Below are 25,491 nucleotides of genomic sequence, written 5' to 3' on the forward strand. Positions count from 1 at the left end.
TCCTTCCTTCCTTCCTTCCTTCCTTCCTTCCTTCCTTCCTTCCTTCCTTCCTTTCTTTTCTTTTCTTTTCTTTTCTTCCTACCTTCTGCACTGCTCAGGTGCTTTAAGACTGAAAAATAGTTGGTAAGTGCTTTGAATCTATTGGCAGAAAGGTGTTAGTCAAATACAAAGGATTTTCCTTGGGAGCACAAACCATGATTATTGTTAAAAAGGTCAATAAAGTTAGAAATTGTTAATCACATAGACTTTAAATTGCCCTGTGAGTCCTGCCCTTTAGCTTTAGAAGGCCTTTTTAAGTTCATCAACCAATCCTGAAGAGGAGAGTGATGGGTTTCCTTGGGCTTGGTGAATATTGCAAATGTAATTTAATTGCTTTTGCTTCTCCATCTAATAACCTTCCTGTCCTTTACCTTTTAATCACACATCACTTATCCCTTTACATATATAGTTTTAAATTAGGTCATATTATGTCAACACAGGATTCAGCAGGGGGCCAGGGGACAGGGTGTGATAAGAGTGTTTGCCATTTATTTCATGTGTGTGTGCCTACTCGAACTCTGCCCTCTTTGTCTGACTCATCTGCCTGTTACTCTTTTAATGCCTCAGGCAGTGTCTAGATATAGGCTTCTGAGCACTTGGCTTCCTAGCTGTTTGGCACTGCTTTGCACTTAATATTCACATCTGTGACCCTCTTTCCTGTGTTTTATTGTAATCAGAACATTTTTGCATCTGTGAGTTACTCCTGATGTATGATGACTTTATATTTGTCTGTCCTGTTTTTTTTTTTTTTTTCCCTTTGCAGTGCCTCAGTGGTCAGAAAATACAATGCATGCTTAAAGGCGCTAAGTTATAGGAAAAAATGATAGAACATATAGGATTATAAGTAAAGTGAGGGAAGTTTAATTACATATGTACTCTTAGACTAGAAGTGTTTAAACAAAGGCTGGCTGGATGGTAGCAGCCAGGAGCCATGAAAAGTGTCATGGATAGGGAAGGAGAGATTGCTTCCTTGGGTGAGGACTGGACAATATGATTTCTGTGGTCCTAATTTTTAAATTTTATGCTAAGATATCTTGTAAATGTATCCTGCCATTTTTGAACTGTATCCATACATATGGACGGTATATATCCAAAAGATAGAACTTAAAAGGCAGTGTGGTATAGTGGGTAGAGTTCTGGTTGTAGAGTCAGGAAGACTTAGGTTTAAATTTTGCTTCTGGTACTTAGTAGGAATGTGACTTAAGGCAAAACATGACTTCTCTGAGCCTCAGTTTCTCTCATCTGTAAAATAAGGAAAATAATAAAACCTTATAGTGACCACATTTCAAGATTTTTACCAAATTCAAATAAAATCATATCTGATGTGCTTTTCAAACTTTAGGTGCTATATAGTTGTCAGTTACTAATATATATGAATTATTAATGTATATGAATCATTCTGTCTTCACATGATTATCCTTCAAACACTTGAAAACAATTATGTTCTCTAAATCTTTTCATCAGTCTAAGCATCTCCATTTTCTTCAACTAATTCTCATATGTCAATATTTTTTGTCCCTCAATATTTTGTTAATCCTTGTTTGGATATTTTCCTGCTTGTCACTATCTTTCCTAAAATATGGTACCTGGAACTAAATCCAGAGCTTCAGACTTAGGAGTGACTAGATAGGTGTACTGGGGTATTGACGAGGCACAGAGGGAGGCTTTGTATACTGGTCTATGACTTAAGAAGGCAACATGTAGCCAGATTGCCACTTTCTTCATTTTGGACACTCTGTTTCTATTAATGAAGCCTAGCCTCTCCTTTTGACATTATCTCTTCTTTCCTTTTTTAATGCCACATGACACTTTTCATGGGGTTGCAGGATATTAGAGCTAGAAGAGATATTAGAAATGATATAGTCCAAAATCTTCTTTTTTCCAAGTAAAAAAATGGAGGCCAAGAAAGATTATGTGAATTGCCAAAGATCACACAGAATTATTCCCTGATATTGCACTTGTAGTTAATCTACCTTTGCCTTTATTCTTCTATTTGAATGATTGTCTAACCATGCTTTCCCTTTTCAATATGTATACAGTTTTTTTTCTTAACCTCAAGTGTAAAACTTGTCCTTAGTAAATTTTATCTTATTGGATTTGGTCCGTCATTCTAGCCTATCAATACATTTTAGACTCCTATTTCTCATATGAAGTGTCAACTATGTCTTCCACCTTTATATCATTCACAAATTTAATAAGCTTGCTATCTACATCTTAAACCAAGTCACTAATAAAAACATTGAATAGCACAAAGCCAACGGCATATCCCTAGGGCACTCAACTAGAGACCTCCTTAGAGTTTGATATAGATTCATTAAGCTTACTTTGGGGATCTAGTTCTATTAAGTACACATACACCCAGTAAGAACCTAAAACCTGAAAGAAAATGCCTTTATTAGACCAGAATCTTCTGGAACAGAGGCCTTGCCACCTGAAGGTTAGAAGGAAGACAAGTGAAAGGAAGAGAAAAACCTCTGTAGAAGGATAATATTTCAGTTTCTTTCATATCAGGTTATTCCAGAACCATTGCCTCTTCTTTTTGGTCTTTCTGACATCTGGATACCATGTCTTTATTTCATTTCTCAATGTTACTGATTCATTTCAGGACTAATCAATAATTGTCCTATTCTGTATGTCATGAAACTAACTACAATGGCCTCAGTGGAACTCTCAATTAGTTCAGTTGCAAACATCTATAGGGATGAAATATGTATTAATAAACATTAAATAAAAAGATGAATTGGCAAGCACTCAACCCTCTTGATTCATGCCAGCAATAAAGTCTCTATGTGGGTACATGTATATGTTTACATTTTAGGGCACATGAATCAAAATGAATCAGAGCTCTCTTAATTTATCTTGTTTCCTAATATTTATTAATACACATGTATACTAATAATTTTTTAGTATATAAACTCATAAATTTTTAATGTATATTTGTACAAAGGGGGAAGAAGAGAGCAAATGGTGCAAATCAAAAAGGTTGCAATGAAAAATACAGCTCTTTCAATTTGCTGTGTGTAGTTTGCATCTCTAGTATAAAGGCCGTGAAGAATACCATTTCTTTTCAGATTCTTTTATCCTTCCATTTCTGCTTTGCTTGGTTTGGGAGAAATTTTGATTGTCCTATCAATCAATCAATCAGCATTTATTAATTACCATCTACGAATGAGACAACACTCAGTATATTCAGTCTGAAGAAGTAAAAGCTGACTTTACAATATGCATGGCAGTGTCTATGATGATTGCCCATATATCCTAGTTCCTTTTCCACCACTGGTCCAGAAATAGGCAATTGTCAATCTCTTCTTTTTGGGATTGAAGGTAATGGGATTTTAAGAAATGTGAATCTTAGCATATTCAAGCAAAAAGTGACTTCAGAGGTTATAATAGAAGGCTCAGGAAGTCATCCTAGACCCAGTTATTGTGACCGCTCAAATGATAGATCTGGTACAAGCAAGGGGAGTTATCAAAGAATAAGTTGACTTAGCTTATTAGGATAAGGTTACTCAATACAGAACAAGGATACTCGTTAATTATTCTGACTCTGATTCAATTCTAGTTCTTCTGAGCACCTTGTCTCTCTTCTCTATCACAGAGACAACCTCAGTGATGGCAAATGCAGCTTCCCTAAAGTGAAGAATCCATCAAGTCTGAGAAGTCCTCCTGTTCCCTGCACAGGACAATTTTATACTGAGGAGGAAAGAGGGATGTCAAAAGATCACCAGTGCAAAGCTTGCCATTACAAATGAAATAAACAAATGCTTATCCTGTAGCTGCCTACACAAAAGAGGGCTACTGTCCATCAGAAATCTCCAACTCCCAGTGGCTTGCAATCCTTCTTATTTGCCCCATAGGTTAAGAACTTTCCCTTTGAAATTCTATCCCCAACAGAGCCTAGGAACAACCCTTTCCAAGTCCTTATTGTTTCCTAGGACTTGCTCCCTCCCGTATAGTGTACTTAAGCTTGGCCATCAACTACTGCAGAAGTCAGAAGTCACTCAGTCCTACCCATTCATTTTTTAATTTTTTTTATTAATTTATTTTGATTTATCAATAATCACTTCCACATGCTTTTGAGTTTAAAATTTTTCTCCCCCTTCCTCTCTACCATCCTCCCCAAGATGGCGTACAATATGATATAGGCTATACATTTACATTCATATTAAACATATTTTCACATTAGTGATGTTGTAAGTAGAAATTAAAACCAATAGGAGGAACCATCAGAAAGAGGAAACAAAACTCAACAGAAGAGAAAAAAAATAACAATTCGGCTTCCATAGTTCTTTCTTTGGGTGTGGATAGCATTTTCCATCACAAGGCCTCTGGAGATGTTTTAGATCCTTGTTTTGCCAGTCATCACACAACTTGGCTGTTATTGTGTACAATGTTCTCGTAGTTCTGCTCACTTCACTCAGCATCAGACCATACAAGTCTTTCTAGGTTTTTCTGAAGTCAGGCCGTTCATCATTTCTTATAGCACAATAGTATTCCATCACATTCATATACCACAACTTGCTCAGCCATTCCCCAGTTGATGGGCATCCTCTCAATTTCCAATTCTTTGCCACCACAAAAAGAGCTGTTATGAATATTTTTGTACATGTAGGCCCTTTTCCCATTTGTGTGATCTCTTTGGGATATAGCCCTAGAAGTGCTATTGTTGGGTCAAAGGGTATGCACATTTTGATAGCCCTTTGGGCATAGTTCCAAATTGCTCTCCAAAATGGTTGGATCATTTCACAACTCCACCAACAATGCATGTGTTCCAATTTTCCCATATCTTCTCCAACATTTATCATTTTCCTGTTTTGCCATGTTGGCCATTCTGATAGGTGTGATGTGGTACCTCAGAGTTGTTTTGATTTGCATTTCTCTAATCAATAGTGATTTAGAGCATTTTTTCATATGACAGTAGATGGCTTTAATTTCTTCATTGGACAACTGTCTGTTCATATCCTTTGACCACCTATCAATTGGGGAATGGCTTGTATTCTTATGAATTTGACTTAATTCTCTATATATTTTAGAAATGAGGCCCTTATCAGAGAGACTGGTTGTAACAATCATTTCCCAATTTTCTACCTTCCTTCTAATCTTAGTTGCACTGGCTTTGTTTGTACAAAAACTTTTCAATTTAATGTAATCAAAATTATCTATTTTGCTTTTTGTAATGTTCTCTATCTCCTGTTTGGTCATGAATTCTTCTGTTCTCCATAGATCTGACAGGTAAACTATTCCTTGCTCTCTCAGTTTGCTTATACTATCAGCCTTTATATCTAAATCATGTACCCATTTTGACTTTATTTTGGTATATGGTGTGAGATTTTGGTCTATGCCTAGGTTCTGCCATACTCTTTTCCAGTTTTCCCAACAGTTTTTTTTTTCAAAGAGTGAGTTCTTATCCCAGAAGCTGGGGTCTTTGGGTTTATCAAATAATATATTACTATAGTCATTGATTACTGCATCTTGCATATTTAACCTATTTCACTGATCCACCACTCTATTTCTTAGCCAGTACCAAGCAGTTTTGATGATTGCTGCTTTATAATACAATTTAAGATCTGGAATAGCTAGGCCACCTTCCCCTGCATTTCTTTTCATTAGTTCTCTTGATATTCTGGACCTTTTGTTCTTCCAAATGAATCTTGCTATTATTTTTTCTACCTCTATAAAATAATTTGTTGGTAGTTTGATTGGTATGGCATTGAATAAGTAAATTAGCTTAGGTAGAATTGTCATTTTTATTATATTAGCTCTGCTTACCCATGAGCAACTCATGTTTTTCCAGTTATTTAGATCTGATTTTATTTGCGTGAAAAGTGTTTTGTAATTGTGTTCATAGAGTTCCTGGGTTTGTTTTGGGAGGTAGACTCCTAAATATTTTATAATGTCTACAGTAAGTTTAAGTGGAATTTCTCTTTCTAACTCTTGCTGTTGGGCTTTGTTGGTAATACATAGAAAAGCCGATGATTTATGTGGGTTTATTTTATAGCCTGCAACTTTGCTAAAGTTGTTTATTATTTCAAGTAGTTTTTTACTTGATTCTCTGGGATTCTCTAAGTATAACATCATGTCATCTGCAAAGAGTGATAGCTTTGTTTCTTCTTTGCCTATTCTAATGCCTTCAATGTCTTTTTCTTCTCTTATTGCTAAAGCTAATGTTTCCTGTACGATGTTAAATAACAGTGGTGATAATCGACATCCTTGTTTCACCCCTGATCTTATTGGAAATGCTTCTAGCTTGTCCCCATTACATATTATGCTTGCTGAAGGTTTTAGATAGATGCTATTTATTATTTTAAGGAAGACTCCATTTATACCCATGCTTTCTAGTGTTTTTAATAGGAATGGGTGTTGTATTTTGTCAAAAGCTTTTTCTGAATCTATTGAGATGATCATGTGGTTTCTGTTAGTTTTGGTATTGATATGATGGATTATGCTGATAGTTTTCCTTATATTGAACCAGCCCTGCATTCCTGGTATAAATCCTACCTGGTCATAGTGTATTATCCGTGTGATACGTTGCTGTAATCTATTTGCTAATATTTTGTTTAAAATTTTTGCATCTATATTCATTAGAGAAATTGGTCTATAATTTTCTTTCTCTGTTTTGACTCTTCCTGGTTTAGGTATCAGCACCATATTTGTATCATAAAAAGAATTTGATAAGATTCCTTCTTTACCTATTTTACCAAATAGTTTATATAGTATTGGAATTAATTGTTCTTTAAATGTTTGATAGAATTTGCATGTAAATCCATCTAGCCCTGCAGATTTTTTCCTAGGGAGTTCATCAATGACTTGTTCAATTTTTTTTTCTGAGATGGGGTTATTTAAGTATTTTACTTCCTTTTCTGTTAATCTGGGCAATTTATATTTTTGTAAATATATATCCATTTCACTAAGATTGTCAAATTTCTTGGCATACAGTTGGGCAAAATAATTCCTAATTATTGTTTTAATTTCCTCTTCCTTGGTGGTAGTTTCATCCTTTTCATTCTTGATACTAGTAATTTGGTTTTCTTCTTTCTTTTTTTAAATTAGATTAACCAAAGGTTTATCTATTTTATTGGTTTTTTCATAAAACCAGCTCTTAGTTTTATTTATTAGTTCAATAGTTTTCTTAATTTCAATTTTCTTAATTTTTCCTTTGGTTTTCAATATTTCTAATTTGGTGTTTAATTGAGGATTTTTAATTTGTTCTTTTTCTAGTTTTTTTAAATTGTATACCCAATTCATTGATCACCTCTTTTTCTATTTTATTTATGCAAGCATTTAGAGATATAAAACTTCCCCTAAGAACTGCTTTTGCTGCATCCCATAAGTTTTGGTACGTTGTTTCATTATTGTCATTCTCTTGAATGAAATTACTGATTGTTTCTATGATTTGTTCTTTGACCCAATCATTTTTTAGGATTAGATTATTTAGTTTCCAATTATTTTTTAGTCCATCTTTCCATGGCCCTTTATTACGTATAATTTTTATTGCATCATGATCTGAAAAGGATACATTTACTATTTCTGCCTTTCTGCATTGGATTGTGAGGTTTTTATGCCCTAGTATATGGTCAGTTTTTGTGTATGTGCCATGTACTGCCGAGAAAAATGTATATTCCTTTCTATCCCCATTATTTTTCTCTACAGGTCTATCATACCTAACTTTTCTAATGTTCTATTCACCTCCTTAACTTCTTTCTTGTTTATTTTGTGGTTAGATTTATCTAGTTCAGAGTGGGGGGGGTTGAGGTCCCCAACTAGTATAGTTTTGTTATTTCTTCCTGTAACTCCCTGAACTTCTCCTCTAAGAATCTGGATGCTATACCATTTGGTGCATATATGTTTAGTAATGATATTACTTCATTGTCTATGGTGCCTTTTAGCAGGATGTAGTTTCCTTCCTTATCTCTTTTGATAAGATCTATTTTTGCTTTTGCTTTGTCTGAGATCAGGATTGCTCTCCCTGCTTTTTTTACTTAAGCTGAAGCATAATATATTTTGCTCCAGCCTTTTACCTTTACCCTGTATATGTCACTCTTTTTCAAATGTGTTTCCTGTAAACAACATATTATAGGATTATGGTTTTTAATCCAATCTGCTATACGCTTCCATTTTATGGGAGAGTTCATCCCATTCACATTCACAGTTATGATTAATTTCTGTGTCTTTTTCTCCATCCTTTTTTCCCCCTGTTTATGCTTTTCTTTCTCCTTTCTCCTTCCCCCTCCACTAATGTTTTGCTTTTGACCAGCACCTCCTTCAGTCCCACCTCCCTTCTATTATCCCTTTCCCTTTTCTTCCCCTTTACCCTTACTGCTTCTTCCCTCTCTTCTATCCCCCCTCCCTTTTCTTTCCCCTTTCCCCTCCTACTACCTATAGTGCAAGTTAGATTTCTATACCTAACTGATTATGTTATTCCCTTCTTGAGCCAAATCTGATGAGAGTAAGGTTCAAACAATGCTCATCCCCCTCCCTTCTTTACCTCTGCTCTAATAGGTTTTTGTGTCTTTTCCTGTAATGTAATTTACCCTTGTCTGCCTCCTCCTTTCTCAGTACATTTTCTTAGCTCAGATTAATTCACTTACTTGGATCCATTTAACCCACTTGATTAAAATTTTTTTTTATCATTACATCAAAATCAACTTATATCCACCCCTTTTATGTATATTCCTTTAACATGGTATAATAACAATACAGTTCTCAAGAGTTACAAGTGTCATCTTCCCTTGTAGGGATGTAAACATTTTGCCCTTATTAACAACATATTGTATCTTTCTGTCCCATTTACCTTTTTATGTCTCTCTTGAATCTTGTACTTGAAGATCAGATATTTTGTTCAGTTCTGGTCTTTTTATCAGGAATGTTTGGAAGTCTCCTATTTTGTTGAATATCCATCTCCTTCCCTGAAAAATCATGCTCTTTTTTGCTGGGTAGTTAATCCTTGGCTGCATTCCAAGCTCCTTTGCCTTATGGAATATCATGTTCTTTGCCCTACGGTCTTTTAATGTAGAGGCTGCAAGGTCCTGTGTAATCCTGACTGTGGTTCCATGATATTTAAATTGTTTCTTCCTGGCTGCTTGCAGTAATTTCTCTTTAATCTGGTAATTTTGGAATTTAGCTATTATATTCCTTGGTGTTTTCAATTTGGGATCTCTTTTAGGTGGGGATCAGTGGATTCTTTCTATAGTTACTTTACCTTCAGGTTCTAGGACTTCAGGGCAGTTTTCCTTTATGATTTCCTGAAGGATATTGTCCAAGCTTTTTTTTTTTTTCATCATGACTTTCAAGTAGGCCTATAATTTTTAAATTGTCTCTCCTGGATTGATTTTCCAGGTCAGCTGTTTTACCCATGAGGTATTTTACATTTTCATCTATTTTTTCATTTTTTTTGTTTCTGTTTGATTCTTGCTCTCTCATAGAGTCATTAGTTTCCATTTGTTCAATTCTAATTATTAACATATTGTTTTCTTCTGTTAGATTTTGTACTTTCTTCTCCAATTGGGCAATTGTATTTTTAAGGGATTTATTTTCTTCATTGTACTTTTTTTCCCAATTGGCCAATCGTGTGTTTTAGGGACTTGTTTTCTTCAGCGTACTTTTTTTCCAATTGGCCAATTGTACTTTTAAAGGACTCCTCTACCTCTCTCATTTGACTTTTAAAATTATTTTGGAGTTCTTCTAAGAAGGCTTTTTGGGCTTCATACCAGTTCATATTCCCTTTTGATGTTGCAGATGTAGGTTTGATGACAGCGTTGTCCTCTTCAGAATTTCTGTCTTGATCTTCATTCTTCTCATAATATGAATCTATCATACATTTCTTTTTACTCATGGTGTTTCTTTATTCCCTGTCCTTTATAGAGATTAAGCTCTCCAGCTGGGGAGCAGAGAGCACTGACCCAAGCTTCTTGTGTTGGGAGCCTAGGTCTTGGTCACTGGCTTTGTGTGCTGGGGCCTCTTATGTTAGCAATTGGAGGCTGTAGGGTTCTGGCAGCTTATCTAGTGTTGGGCTGGAATCAGCAAGGCTGGGACTTTCAGGTTAATCTAGGTTACCTGCTTTTACTTTCCTTTAGCTTTGTTTAGCTCCTTTTAGGTAAGTGCTGCCAGCTGTTTATCTGCCTGGGGCCCCTTACAGTGCTGCCTCCCTTATTTCTGTTGAGGCACTGGGACACTTCTTTGCTGTAGAATGCCAAGGCACCTGGTGGTTTTCTGAGCTGGTTTCCACCAGTTACCTCACCCTCACTGAGGCACTGGGAGGTACAGCTGTTGGTGTTTGCCTGCTAGACCACCTGGGCTTCGGGATCTCCTCCTGGTTGGCAGTTGGAGGCTGTAGGGTTCTGACAACTTACCTGGTGTTGGGCTGGAATCAACAAGGCTGGAACTTTTTGGCACCTCTAGGTTGCTTTCTTCAGCTCCTTTCAGATGAATGCTGCCGGGTGCTTATCTTCCTGGGGCCCTTTGTAGTGCTGCTTCCCTTATTTTTGCTGAGGCACTGGGAGACCCGTTTGATGTAGAATGCTGAGGCACTAGAATCTCCTCCTGGTTTGCTAAAGTGGGTCTTTCCACTAGCTGGCTGGGCAACTCCTGTTTCATACTGCTCCCCTTCTCCCAGAGTAAGAGGGGCCTTTCCCATTAATCCCTCTAGCTACCTGGGCTACTGCACTGCTGCACCCCATCTTTCTTCTGGTTTAGCTGTTTCAGGGTTTTTTTCTGGGGTGATATTTTCTGGGTTTTCAGAGATTGATAGGGGAGTGTGAGAGCGACTACCTTTTTACTCTGCCATTTTGGCTATCGGAAGAGGAACTCCTGCCCATTCATTTTCCAGAAGAGAATACTGAGATCCAAAAGAGGAATACAGTGGTATAGTGACTTGCCTAAGCTCATGCAACTAGTTAGTGGCAAAGCAGGTACTGAAACTGGAGTCATTTCACTCAAGCTCCTGATACTTTGCTGTTGTACCATAATCCTACAGTTTTCACTTGTCAATTAATTACAATATCATGTTTAGCAAGCAGATGATATTAATGTTTTTGTTGTATTAAAATAGATCTTAAAAAATAATTGGAGTCCAGTTAGATGGCCTAAGAGTTAGGGAGTTCTGGGTTCAAATTCCTTTTCAGACAGTAATGACTGTGTGACCATTATTAAATAAACCACTTAACCTGAGGCAACTCTCTAAGAATAAATTGCAAGAATTCCTAATGAACATTGCTAGAAGTTGTCATACTAAGAATCCCCTATTCCAAGAAAAATCTCAGGTTGGGTCAGGTATTTTAGATAGATAAATATAGGTAAATATAGATAGATAGATATATACATACATATAGAACTATCTTAAGGGTTAATTCATACTTTCCCTGTTCTACAAGTATCCTGGCATACAACAATACATGCAGTAATCTCAATTTTGCTTTTATTTTTCATCACAAAAATGATCATAATTCCAGGTGTTCTCTTAACTGCAGAGTGTTATTGTCATTTCCATAGCTTGTCTGTTACATTGCTGTTCAGAGCTCAGAATAGGATTATGCAGATAGTAGGTTCATATGACCTTAGAATGTCAGTGCTGGAAGAGGTAAATCTTTTTTTCCCCTTCTTTACAAATAAGGAAACAGAGATTTTAAAAGGATATCACTCAGATAACTGACCAAGGATTCCAAAACAGCATCTTTGATTTTTAAATCAGTACTCCTGGCACTAACACCACTTAATAACTATTTATTGTTGTCAGATTCAATGAATTGCATTGTACACATGCTTCTCAGTCTTTCATAATTTTTCATTTTAAAATGGATATATTGTTGTGTTGGCCTGGATTTATGATGGTAAGTACTGTTCTTTAGTGTGACTGAGATGTATCAGTGCTATAATGAGACAATTAGAGCAATTTCAGATTTATAACTATGGCACCTCTGCTTGTGGTCCTGTCCATTTCCCTACAGCAAGAATGGTCACAACTAAGATTGCAGACATATGAGAAATGGAATTTCAGTAGGTAGTACTCAGATCTATCTTTATCCATTGGTAGAATTCCTATCCACCTAATAGTACATGCTTAGAGGCCTTCTAAAACATTCCACTGACTAAAAATATTCCCTATTACATTACTTCATTGTTTAGCCTTAGTTACTCACTATGCATATGAAGACTACAGCTCAGAAACAAATGTTATTAAGTAAGAGTAACATCTGAAACCATGAACAGCCTTTAGCAATTTAATTAAATTAATTCTTAATTCCCAAGAGAACACCTAGGAGGAATGGGACACAGAGTAGGAATTCTTGAAGGGAGCAAGGGAAAGGGGAGGGGGAGAAAAATGGAGAGTGTGAGGGACTCATCCAAGGGCACTGAGAACCTGACAGACAGTACATTGAGAGTAATGGAAAATCACACAGGTGGTAGGGGGATTGTTTGTGAGTGATATGAGCCTCAATAATGATCTTGACAACATAATATTTCAGTAACCGCTTATTAGATATTGAGGATATGAATCTATGTAGTCATGCATATATCATGAGTAAATAATGTCTGTTAAATAGAATAAATATTTTAAGACATTAGCATTCAATGAAAAGACCATAGGATTTAGAATCAGAACAGTTTGAATCTCACTATGAGAATTATTGAATTGGGACTAGAATACTGGTCCTATGGTCTTTGTTCTTAGCTCTATCTATATCTCAGTCTATGTGGATATGTTTATTTCTATGTTTGTCTATGTCTTGTTCTATAACTATTTATTAAATGTGTGTATATGCACGTATGTATGTCTATATATACATATATATATTTGTGTGTATATACAAATAAACGTACATATGTGTATTTGTATATAAGCATACTGATATATATGTGTGAGATATACTTGCACACATGTATACACACACATATATATACATACACACACACGTGCACACACACACACACATACACACACACATTATATATATATACTTTACCTTTTAGACACACTAGTATTGTGACCCACTGTAAGCCACTTAAACTTCAGTGATTCTGGTGACACTGAGGATCTTGTATCGAGGAATTGTTTATTTGAATCAATGGAGGGAGTTGTCATAGGAGAAGTTTCTTATAGAATAAACTCACAGATCTGGACATTAATTAATAGTCAGATAGTGGGATAGACTGCCACAAATATTAAGATGCAGAATTCTTACAAAACACACACACTTAAGTTCTGGTTTGGACTTTGACTGACAAGTAGAAATGACAAGATAACAGAAGAAAGATTTCAGATGAAGTAGCTAAAAGGTGTTTTTCAACAAGATGGCAAAGACTTTTTAAAAATAAAATGTTTGTTCCTTATTTGTGGACAGTTAACTTTAGTTTTGGTCTTTAGACTCAATATATAAACACCTATGTGATCTTGAAATGTACAACTCTGGCCTCTTACAGTCACCTACCAATGTTTTTACCTCCCGTCTTCCCCTAATAGCTCAACTCTTCATCTTCTCTTCTTTTTATTGGGTCATGGTTCTTATACTCTAATGAACCAGGGGATGCCATTTTCCCTTTATGACACCAACATGTAAAGCTATTGCCTGTTTAAGGCTCTGTATAGCTACAATTAGGATAGGGCTTCTTGGGCCAAATGGCTTTATATTGCTTAGAATAACCTTGACTTACCTGTTAACCACCTTCAATAGGACAGCCAGCCAACTCTTGTTGGCTTCCCTGTGGTCATCAGAGCTTAATGCTTTGCTAATGATAGATCTGTCTCATTCCTAGTGAGTTAATGGCCTCACTCCAGGGGACAACACCACATCTTGGCTGAAACATAAGCTTCCTTAGTTTAAACTATTAATCGGATCCCTGTGGCTTATAATAGACTACCACCTCCTATCACCATTTCTGGAGTCTGACAAATAAGACAGGTTGATAAGTATTATTATAGAATCACAAAACTGGAAGCATCTTCAAAAGGTCATTTGGTCTATCCCCCCACCTCATAAAAGAGCTGGATATAATCCATTCCACAACCAACAACCATTTGTTAATTCTGTGTTGCAGCTGGTTTTTCAATTTCCTGTATAGTCTTTTGGCCAATCTTTGTTGGTTTCTATTCACCAAAACTGGAAAGTTGGATAAAAGAGTGTATATAAGGAGGGAGAATCAGCAATGACAGAGAGCTATTAGTTCTAAAAGGAATACAGAATAGACCCCTGCTCCCCAGCACCACAAGCTAAGGGTATGAAGTAGGACATATCTTACCTGTGAAGCTCTGTCTGTAGAAGTTCAAACTGACATTCTGTTGGAGCATGTCACCATTCCACTCACCTGGGAATGAAATCACAAACTGTTAGAACTGGAAGGGTTCACAACCACTCCATTTTATTGGTAGGGAAACTGAGACCAAGAAAAGTGATGTGACTAGATCATGGTCACTAGAAAACTGAAGCCAGTGGTCCTCAGGGCAAAAGAAAACTATAGAAGATAGCCTCAAAATATGAAACCTCATTTTGGAGAGCCAAAGACTGGGAGGGATCTTAATTAAAGTTGATACAATCAAGAAGGACCAACATTGAGACCTACTTCTATTTCACAGAGCTAGAAGAAAACACATGAAATTGTGACCCTAACAAACAATTCAAGCTAAAACCGTGAATAGATTTAAGGAAAATTTAGAGAATCCATAGAAGATAGCAAAATGATTTTAAAAGGAGTGTTCAGTGTATCTATTGACATCCATAGCCATGTGAGGATAACATAAACTTTAGAGCTGGATGAGACCATAGAGATAATTTAATTTTATCCTTTCATTTTGTAAGCTAAGGCCCAGAGAGGGGAAATAACTCCAAAGTCATAGGTAGCAGAACTAAGATTTAAACTCAAGTCTTTTGGTTTTTAATCCAGTGACTTTGCCAGCAGGCACACTTATAAGACAGAGACTGCCAGGACTTGCCTAAGTAGAGACTTAGAAGAATATTCAGGGCCAAGGAAACCAGAAATTTGATCTGAATGTAGTATTTCTTATGTTCTCATGGATAAGTCAAAAAATGGACTATGCACACCCATAATTTACCCATTCTATCAAGATCACCAGAAAATGTTGTTGCATTTTTTTTTTTTTTTGCTGTAACCCTATGTTCTTCTCATCCTCAGAGTGATGAGGTGGCATTTGAATTGATGCCTACACTCTTTCCCTGCTCGCCTAAGGGTCTGAAAAGAGAGCATCTCATTCAATTGATTACTCGTTGTGAACAAATTGAGGTTCTCATGAAGAGCTAGATTGAGAGCTGGTTGCAGGGTCAGGAATACCTGGGATCAAGTGTTACCTTTGACGCACACTAGCTCTGTGGTCCTTGGCAAGTCCCTACTTCTCAAACAACTCTTTAAGACCCTAAGTTGCCTAGAAGGTACTAATCTGCATTGATAGAGGGAGTTTCCTCATCTGGGACTTCTCTATATCAATGAAATCACAGGTCCAGTCACTTTTGCTACAAAAGGGTGAGACTAACTAGAAAGGAGAGTGTTAAGGTTAAAGCAAAATCAAGTATACAAGGTTTCCCAAAAAGCTTCAATAGCTTAAGATTGCAGTTAGACATTTGTGACACTCTGTATATACCTTCATATGGGTAGAGAGAAACATGCAATTTAGACTCCATTTTGTCTTATTCTCCACTACTTGAAAATCAACAAAGGAAAAGAGTATCTTTCTTTGAAGGCAAGAGAACTCAGTAGAAGAAGATGGTAGATAATAATAGCATGCATGTATATAGTGTTTCACTGTATATACATTTTTTTTGTTAAGTCATTTCATTAATGTCTGACTTTTTGTGGCCTCATTTGGGGTTTCTTGGCAAAGATACTGGAGTGGTTTGCCATTTTCTTCTCCAGATCATTTTATAGATGAGGAAACTGAGGTAAACAGGGTTAAGTGACTTGTCAAGGGTCATATAGCTAGTAATTTTCTATTTTTTAAATTTTTTTTGACTAGGCAATGGGGTTAAATGACTTGCCCAGGGTCACACAGTTAGTATGTATTATGTGTCTGAGGCCAGATTTGAACTCAGGTCCTCCTGAATCCAGGGCCAGTGCTCTATCCCCTGCACCACTTAGCTGCCCCCTTTATTATTATTTATTTATTTGGCTAAAATTCTTTTTTTTTTAAAGGCAATTGGGGTTAAGTGACTTGCCTAGGGTCACACAGCTAGTAAGTGTCAAGTGTTTGGTCTGAGGCTGGATTTGAACTCAGGTCCTCCTGACTTCAGGGTTGGTGCTCCATCCACTATACCACCTAGCTGCCCCTAGCTAGTAATTTTCTAAGGCTGGATTTGAACTGTGGTCTTCCTGATTCCAGGCCTGCTGCTCTATCCACTGTACCACCTAGCTGCCCTGGTTTAGAAAATAATATATAAATATTTTCTAAGTATATCCTTACAACCCTGGAATGTATAACTCACATCCTCATTTTATAGAAAAGGAAGCTAAGAATTCAGTTGGTGATATGATTTACCCAAGATCTCTCAGGTGGTTGGCATCAGAGTGAAAATGTAGATCTAGGTCTTCCAACTCAAGGCCAGTAGTGTTTCCAGTATGCCACATTGTCCTATCTGCATGGTACTGGTGTAAATGCTTTTAGGAAGAGAGGTTCATGACTTTAAGTTTGGTGAAATGAGAAGCCAGTCAGGTTCTATCTTGGAGCAGAAATACTCTGTTAGGAAGACCAAACCATAACTTATATCAATGGACCCCTAGAGAATCTTCAAAGCATGACTAAAATCTGAAAATGAGAGAAGAATTCTTAATACTCATGATTGGGGCACCACAGAAAATGACAATATTTTGTGTGATGCTTCTCGTACTCAGTGAGTGCCCAATGAATATTTTTTGAGTATATGAATCAATGCATTATGGCACAGTAGGGTGGGCCTGGATCTGCACACATATTCATGGGTTCAAATCCTAGCTCTGCTACTTATTCACCATGACCTTGAGTAATTAATGTTACTTGTCTGAGCCTCAGTTGTAACAACAACAATAAATAATATATTTGTGCCTTAAGATTTTCAAAGTGCTTTATATTTGAACTACTATATATTATAATCTACATAGTATAAAAGTGTTTATCATTTGATCTTCTATGTATCTGACCCACCATATAAAAGTGTTGGGACTAGATGACCTCTGAGTTATTTCCTAGCTCTAATAGCTAATGCTGTCAATGATTGAATGAATTACTGCTCAGTATGGATGAAATTGAACCACAAGAATCATGGGCTAAAGGAGGGAATTTTTAGGTCTGAAAGAAGATGAGCTACTTGCTCTGCATTTTCTTCAGTCAAAAATCAAATGAAGGAACTGTGCTTTCCACCATTGTTGTTATGATATCTCTACTAGTATAGAGTTCATTTAAAAAAAAAGTAATATATGGCAGGGTAGGTATTTTGGCAAGAATGTCTCATTTGAACTTGAATTGTAGAAATGAAATAATCCGCTGGAGGGTGAGAAAAAGAGCATCGTTAACCAAGTGCCTCTTCATTTTTGTTCCCTCTTAGATTCCAGAATATCGAATTGCTTATCATTATTATTATTGTTATTATTTTTTCATCTACTGTATGCTTATCAAAGTAAGCTTCTTTGTCACAGCTGGAACAATCAAGATTCCTTTTGTTGCTTATAATAAATAAATACTCAATTGTGAGAATGTCCTTAGGGAAAGTTCATTAAAAAAGAAATGAAAACACTGAGAAATAAATGGTTATTGTGATTGCACTTGTTTTGATATAATATGCAAAATGTAATTTGGTTCTGCGATGTTTGAAATACATGAAAAAAGTATAAGATGGAAAGCTGAAAAAAAGATGTTGCATTTTTTATGTTATTTCAATTATCGTTTGGATTCTCAGGGTGGGAGGGTTTCCATTCAAAACACTATTTTGGTGTAAATGTGTATGTAGCTAACAGGGAAAAAAGTGTAAAGTACATCAACAGGAATAGTAATTGGTAAATAGATCAAATTGGGCACATCTTGAGCATTTCTTGGCAGATGCTTGTTCAGATTTACTGGTTGGAAGTTTGGCTTTATCTATTTATTTATTTATTTATTCTTCTTTGTTTTGTTTAATATCTCCATTAGCAGCTCTACTGCAGCCTCTCAGGCTTGTCTGTTTCCTTCTTGTTTGGCCTCAATGACAACCAACAATTAACCATGCAGAGAACATTCTAATAGAGATGTGAATGGCAGTGTGAAACTGCCTTTTATCATAAGACTAGTCTCTAGGTAAAACAACGCATTTCAGGGATTCAGGGTTGGTGCAAGGAAATAACCTTTGTCCCTTTGCCTCTGATTCAATTTGTCTGGGCTCTTTATTTGTCATCTCTTTTCCCTTAGCATCCTTCCAAATTGGTTTTGCTTAGTGATATGCTGGCCCAAACCCATTTGAATAGAAAGGGAAGGAAGGAATAAGCAAAGAAAATAATTGAAGGGAAATATAGCATGACAAGTAGTTAGAGGAGCAAGGGAAAAGACAAAACAACAGAGAAGAGGATAGTTTAAAGACAGGAATAGCAGTCACATGGAGAGGCCAGAGGCTGAAGAATAGGTATAGATGGACAGAAATAGAAGGAAGGAGGTCAATTCCATTGCAAGTAGTTCTATCCTAAATCCCTGACAAAACTCAAGGCAAGAATTGAGCAACTCAGTGTTTTACTTTCTACAGTCAGTTGTCACATTCTGGCACTTCTATATCTACTTTGTTACTCAAATCTCCTGATTCTTCCCATTTTCCAAATGTCCAGTACAATATGATATGGGCATTAAGTAAATACCTGTTGACAAGATGATACCACAGCATGCCCAATCAAAATCAAAAGAAGTCAGAACTACTCAGTAAGAGTGAAATGGAGGGGTACAGTTATGTAATTATTTAGTGACGTTGTGGCAATTTAGACTGGCAGTTTCAAATAATTTTCATTCCTAAGTACATTTGGAGATTTGTAAATGTTCTAAGGGTGAACATGAGGTGTGAACAACGTGGTAGTCCATAAAATCCCATGAAAAAAAATGTTAGGTAGGACATGAACTTTAAGAAAAAGAATAAAATGAAGGGAAAAAAGGAGGTCAAAGAGATGGTGCTACATGTAGGCCAGGATACATTTCACACCTATGCCGTTCTACTCAGAAATCCTACCCTCAATGAACTTAAAATCTAGTTGGAGAAACAGCACAACACAAAACAGTTAGTAGGCACCATGGAAATATTAAGCTTATTTGAATATTTTAGCGATCTGTGATTTGGTCAATTTCAATCTTCACTCTGTTGGTAATGGATCATAATCTTTCTGAGACATAGTAGATGGTGGTTTCTGAGATTTGTAGTCACCCTTCCCTTGACTTAGAGATGAGCTTTTCCAACATTAGCTATGATGGTTCTTGGACAACATTCATCAGCTAAGTCAACATGCAAATCCTCTCCAGCTTAGTGGGACATGACAGAACTGATTCTTTGAGGGTTTGGACCTGAAGTACTTCAGATCACTTCCAATCTGCAATGAAGCATTAGAGTAGCACTTTTACAGAAGGTGAGATATTACATAAATACAACATTGTCATAAAGGATATTTTTACAGAGTTCAATGAAAGGAGATATCAATGATGAGTCTAGGGAAAAACTTATAGAAGATATAAGACTCCAGATAAGTCCTGAAGGTGTTATCCACCATGGGTAGATAAAGGGGCAAGGAAATGACATTTTAGCAAGGGAAAAGGAATATGAAACATATAGAGATAGCAAGAAGAATGACATGTTCTAGGGGCAGAGGGTCACCATCCTGATTAGATTGGGGAATAGATGTTGAAGAGTTGTAGGAGGAAAAGATGAAGAGGCAGGCTGGGTGGCATGATGTCATAGAGACAGTTCTGGATTTGGAGCCAAAAGACCTGAATTCTACTTTCAACTCTGTCGTTTGTTAGTTGTGTGACCTTGGGACAATCACTTCACTCCTTTGAGCTTCTAGTTCCTTATCTCCAAAATGGGGATAATGAAGATACTTGAGTTGGTTACATTGGTTCGTTGTCCTTTGTTCTTGAAGAGGACCAAAATGACATCACTATGTTGAAGTCAAGCTACAGTATGTCCAACTGAGGCTGATCAGACCAATATGAGCTTAGAAGGCTTCTACCTTCTGGGTGGGCACAAATAGTCTCCATGAACATTTGGGGTGGAGATGTCTCTAAATTCATGCATCTTATATTTCTTTTGAGCCACTGAAATTCTGCTTTACTCATAGAGCATAGCAACTTCCTTGATGTGACCACACCATACTGGGCTGTCCTTTGCCAGTACCTCCCATGTCATGCAATTGATTCCAAAGTTCTTCAGAGAGATGTTGAGAGTGTCCCTGTATCTCTTTTTCTGACCTCCATGTGAGTACTTGCCTTGTGTGAATTCTCTGTAAAATAGTATTTTAGTCGAAAGTACATTTGGCATTAGAACAATGTGGCCAGCCCATCAGAATTGTACTCTCTGCAGTTGAGCTTCAATGCTTGGCAGTTTAGCTCAAGAAAGGACCTCAGTATCCAATATTTTATCTTGCCAGGTGATCTTCAGAATCTTCCTAAAACAATTAAAATGGAAGCAATGGTGTCGGTAGACAGCCCAGGTTTCACAGGCATACAACAATGAAGCCAGCACAATAGCTCTGGAGGCTTTCAGTTTGGGAGCCAGTCTAATATCTCTTTTCTCCTACTGTTTCCTTAAGAGCCTCCCAAACACTGAGCTAGTTCCAGCAATGTGTGCATTAACATCATCATCTATGTGTACATCCCTGGAAAGTATACTGCCAAGGTAAGTGAACTTATCCACTGCATTCAATATTTCTCCTTTTGCTATAACTGATGGTTCGACGTGTGGATTGCGTGGGACTGGCTGGTGGAGAACCTCTGTTTCCTTGGTGTTAATTGGTAGAACAAAGTTAGCACAAGTTGCAGAAGATTGATTCATACTTTGTTACATCTCAGCCTCAGAGGCTTCACTGAGTGCACAATTATCTGTGAACAAAAATCATGCACCAACTCTCCCTTTACTTTAGTCTTGGCTTGAGATTGTTACATTATAGGGTTGTTGAGAAGATCAACTTAGTGAACATTTATAAAACATTTTGTAAAGTGGTGAATGAAGTCACTCATTATTCCTGTGTGAAGTCTTGGAAGCCAAGTAGAGAAACTTAGAGGCAATACAACTAGGAAAAAGCAAGCCTATACTTTTGAGCAAAGAAGCAACTTGCTTAAAGAACCATCTGAAGGAGATTAGTCTGGCAGGAGAGAGCAGAGTGAGCTAGAGAAGGACAAATGAACAGTCACCAGACAGTCAGCTCTTATCATCATAACTTTTAGTTGCTGTTTTTTTTTTAGGGGGCTTGGATATTGCAAATTCAGGAAAGGCAATAAAGTTAAATTGGAAACAACTAAGCATAACGTAATGAGAAATTACATATGAGGTCATGAGAACTTCAGTGGTGGAGAGTAGTGGGGATGAGTAGCAATAAGAATGGAGGAAGAAAAGATGGAAAGAAGAAAAACTTGAAAGGAAGGCTCAATAGAATTTGGTGACAAAGAAAATATAGGGGATGAAGATAGATAAGTCAAAGTTGTCTCCTAGGCTTTAAACCTGGGTGAATAGGATATTGGTGGTGCAATTGACATTGGGAAGAATGTTTGAGAGTTGGAGTGTTGGTTTCAGGAGAAAGAAGATAAGTCTATTTTAGAAATTTTGAGTTTAAGATGGTGGTGGGGCATACATGTAGAGATGCCTCATGGGAAATAGGAGATACAATGCTCAGATTTGGTTTATGCGTCAGGACTGGATTTGGAAGTCATTGGCATAGATGGTACTGAAGCCTTGAGAACAGAGGAAATATCTGAGGGAAATAGTAAGTATTATATATACATATATTTACACATATGCTATACATATGTTTGAATATGCTATATATGCAAATACATGTGAGTATGTGTATATATGAGACAGGGAAGGAGGGAGAGAGAGGGAGAGAAAGAGAAAGTGATGGAGGGAGGAATAGAGAAGGGAAGAGAGATAGCAATAGGGAAAGAGAGGGGGAGAAAGAGAGGGAAAAAGAGAGATAGAAGGGGGAGGGAGGGGAAGAGAGATAGATATAGAGGAGAGCAGAGCAGAGGAGAGGAGAAGAGGGGAAAGGAGGGGAGGAAGGAGAGAATTAGGGAGAGAGAGAGATATCTCCCCAGACAGCCTAGGCACTAATATAATTCTAATTAATATTAGAATTGGCGAGGTACATGTCATGCTACATGTATATGATATCAAAGACTGTGCCTAGGCCAGTGCACTGTTCATAATAAGTGATTAACAAATTCTTGTTTAATTGAATTAAGTTGAAAATACTAACTAGTTTGGGATTCTGTATTGGTTGTTGTTCTGTTTCTTATGCATCTAAACTACTGTACCTTCTTACCCTGACACACTCATCAGTCTAGTAAAATACCTTTTAAAAAATGGAGCCTGTTTTATAGGAGTTTGAGAAAAAAAAAGATTCCAAATAATTGCAGGTAGTTCTACTTTATTACTGTTCCTGAACATGTAACATCCCAGATCCTTTAAAGCTACAGTGGAAGAAAGTATTGGCAATCAAATCAAATATTAATAATGAGCAACCAAAAAAAAGTGATGGTAGCACTTCCTTTAATAAGCACATGATTTTGAGGCTGCAAAATGAAAGAAGTAACTACAGGAGCCCTTGTGCTTTTCAGAAATGGAGAAAAAAATGACAGAACATCTCAGAAATATGCTCAGTTTGCGGGACAGTGGTCACAAAATGAGAATTGTCTCAGTTATCCAAAGTTGCAGATTGCTTGCTCTCTTTCTAATCAATTGCCCATAGTGCTTCCTTCAAAAAAAAAAAAGAAAAAAGAAAGAAAATTTTCTTTCGCTTCTGAATGTCTAATATATTGCTTAAGTAGGTCCTGTCCACTTTGGTTTGCATTAATAAGGCACATCAATTGAAAAGAAACCTCACTGTGTGGTAATAGACAACACAGAGAAATAAAAATGCCTCAAGGTTTCTTCCTTGCCACATTTGGCTCTCTGGGCTAAGTCGATTTGAGTTGGGGCTTATTATAATAAGCCAGAAAGTCACTATGAACTAATTATTTTCAGTTCATTTATGTGATTAATGGTGAAAACTTGGAAAACTTTTACAAATCTTGAGTTGGTAATAATTAATCATTTTTGAGGAGGGGAAAAACATTCAAGGTGCCCATGGCTCTTCATCTATAGTTGTACAGACATGAGAACATACGTCTGGCGACATCCAACTTGGAATATGAGCCCTCCTCACCAACCTGGCCCTCACTTGGACCCCTAAATCTCACCTAGGGGTGCTTCATGGAATAGGAATGTCTAGGTAGGACTTAATTTGAGATGAGAACTCAATCATTCCATTCCAACCACTTGATTCCATCCCATTTCAAATTTGTTGTTCAGTGTATCTGAAGAAAGCAGTATTTCTATGAATTCCGTATTCCTAGAAATGTCTTTGTTTTGGAATAGAACACAAAGAGTCTGACCTTCTGACTGTTTTTTAATTTGTGGTAAGTAAAGTATTTAAAAGCCTTGCTCTCTGACAAGGGATGGATGGTTCCTTTGGAAATTAAATGGGAGATCTCAGGACAGTTTCACTTGTAGGATTGTTAGCAGATCCTCAAGTTCCTATCAGTTGGTCTTAGCTAACCCCATTACATATGTCTTCTCAAGCTAAATATAGAGGCTTTATCTGACTGACCATTTTGCAAAGGGGGTAAAACTACAGATCAAAATCACAGAATTTTAGAATTGGAAGTCAGTTTAGATGTCACCTCATCCAATCCCCTATCCCATGTAAAACTCCCTTCTACAACATATCTAACAGTTGGTCATCTTGTTACCACATAAGCCCTTCCAGCACTATCACACAAAAGATTGTCATTACATTTGGTTGGTTGTTGTTGTTCAGTGGTTGACTCTCCATGACCCCACTTGCAGGTTTCTTGGCAAGGATACTGGAGTGGTTTGCCATTTCCTTCTTCAGCTCATATCTTACATATGGGGAGGCTGAGGCAAACAGCTAAGCAACATGACTTGCTCTGGGTTACACAGCTAGTAAGTGTCGGAAGACAGATTTGAACTCTGGATAAGATGAGACTTCCTGACTTCAGGCCAGGCACTCTATTCATTGAGCCACCTAACTTCCATTTCCATTTGGAGGTGGGGGGTGGCTCTAATTAAGTTCCTCCTTCTATTAAGCTGGTCCAGGTCCTGCAATGTGGAGTTGCCCAGAATAAGTCTTCAACATCTTTACACAGGAGAGCCATTAAAATATTTGAATATAGCATAAAGGCTCATGTTATCACAGAAAAAGAGCCAGAAGTGACTTTAAAGATAATCTAGTCTACACCTACATTTTACAAGTGAGCAAATTCAGGCATAAGAAAGTTTGCCCAAATTTTCCCCAAACCATGCCTACTTACCCCAGACTCCGATTCTTTTCTTCTCCAGGTCACATATCCCTACTTCCTTCAGATGTACCTCAAATAGTATGGATGGGAGAGCTGTCAACATTTTGATTGCCTTTCTCTGGGTAGACTTGAGTTTGGGACCTCCTATGTGTGTCTGACTTCCTGATAAGATACTGAACATTTAGTGACAAGGCAGCATCACCCAATGTGAGGTCTTAGACACATTAGGAATGACATGTTGAATTGGCAAGAGCAATAAATTTAAAGTCTGAAGACCAGAGGACCTCTCTGTAACCCTGGACAAATTATTTCCCTGCTCTGTGCTTCAAAAGGGATATTGAATTTTGTTCTATTTATCATATATATGTATTTATATGTATGTATATGTCCATATATATGTGTGTGTGTGTGTGTGTGTGTGTGTGTGTGTGTGTGTATATATATATATATATATATATTTATGTCACCTTAAAATGTTACCTAAACAACAGTTATTAGAATGAGAAGAAAAAAAGTAAAATGGTATACTCCAACAATAAATGTACCTACTGCTTTAAGGAAACTTTGCTTTTCTTTTTTTTTTATTCAGATTCAAGGAAGAAAAAAAAATAAAGAATCTTGTGATTGTCCTTCTATGGAATTTAAAGAAATTTTAAGAAAAGATTAACAGTAAATATTTTAGGTCCTCTGGTGAATTTGAAAAGTTTTTTTTTTCTGTATATAAAACTTTTCAGAAACATGTCCCAAATGATGCATGTATTACATAATAGAAAACAGCATTAAATAGTGTGAAGGATGTGGTCAACTGGGGATAGTTTAAAGGAAGAAAAATCAAAGAAGAAGTCTTTCTTTTCATTCCTTCCTTCCTTCCTTCCTTCCTTCCTTCCTTCCTTCCTTCCTTCCTTCCTTCCTTCCTTCTTTCTTTCTTTCTTTCTTTCTTTCTTTCTTTCTTTCTTTCTTTC

The sequence above is a fragment of the Vombatus ursinus genome, unplaced genomic scaffold (genome assembly GCF_900497805.2).
Source record: "Vombatus ursinus unplaced genomic scaffold, bare-nosed wombat genome assembly UNPS02014791.1, whole genome shotgun sequence".
Taxonomy (NCBI): Eukaryota; Metazoa; Chordata; class Mammalia; order Diprotodontia; family Vombatidae; genus Vombatus; species Vombatus ursinus.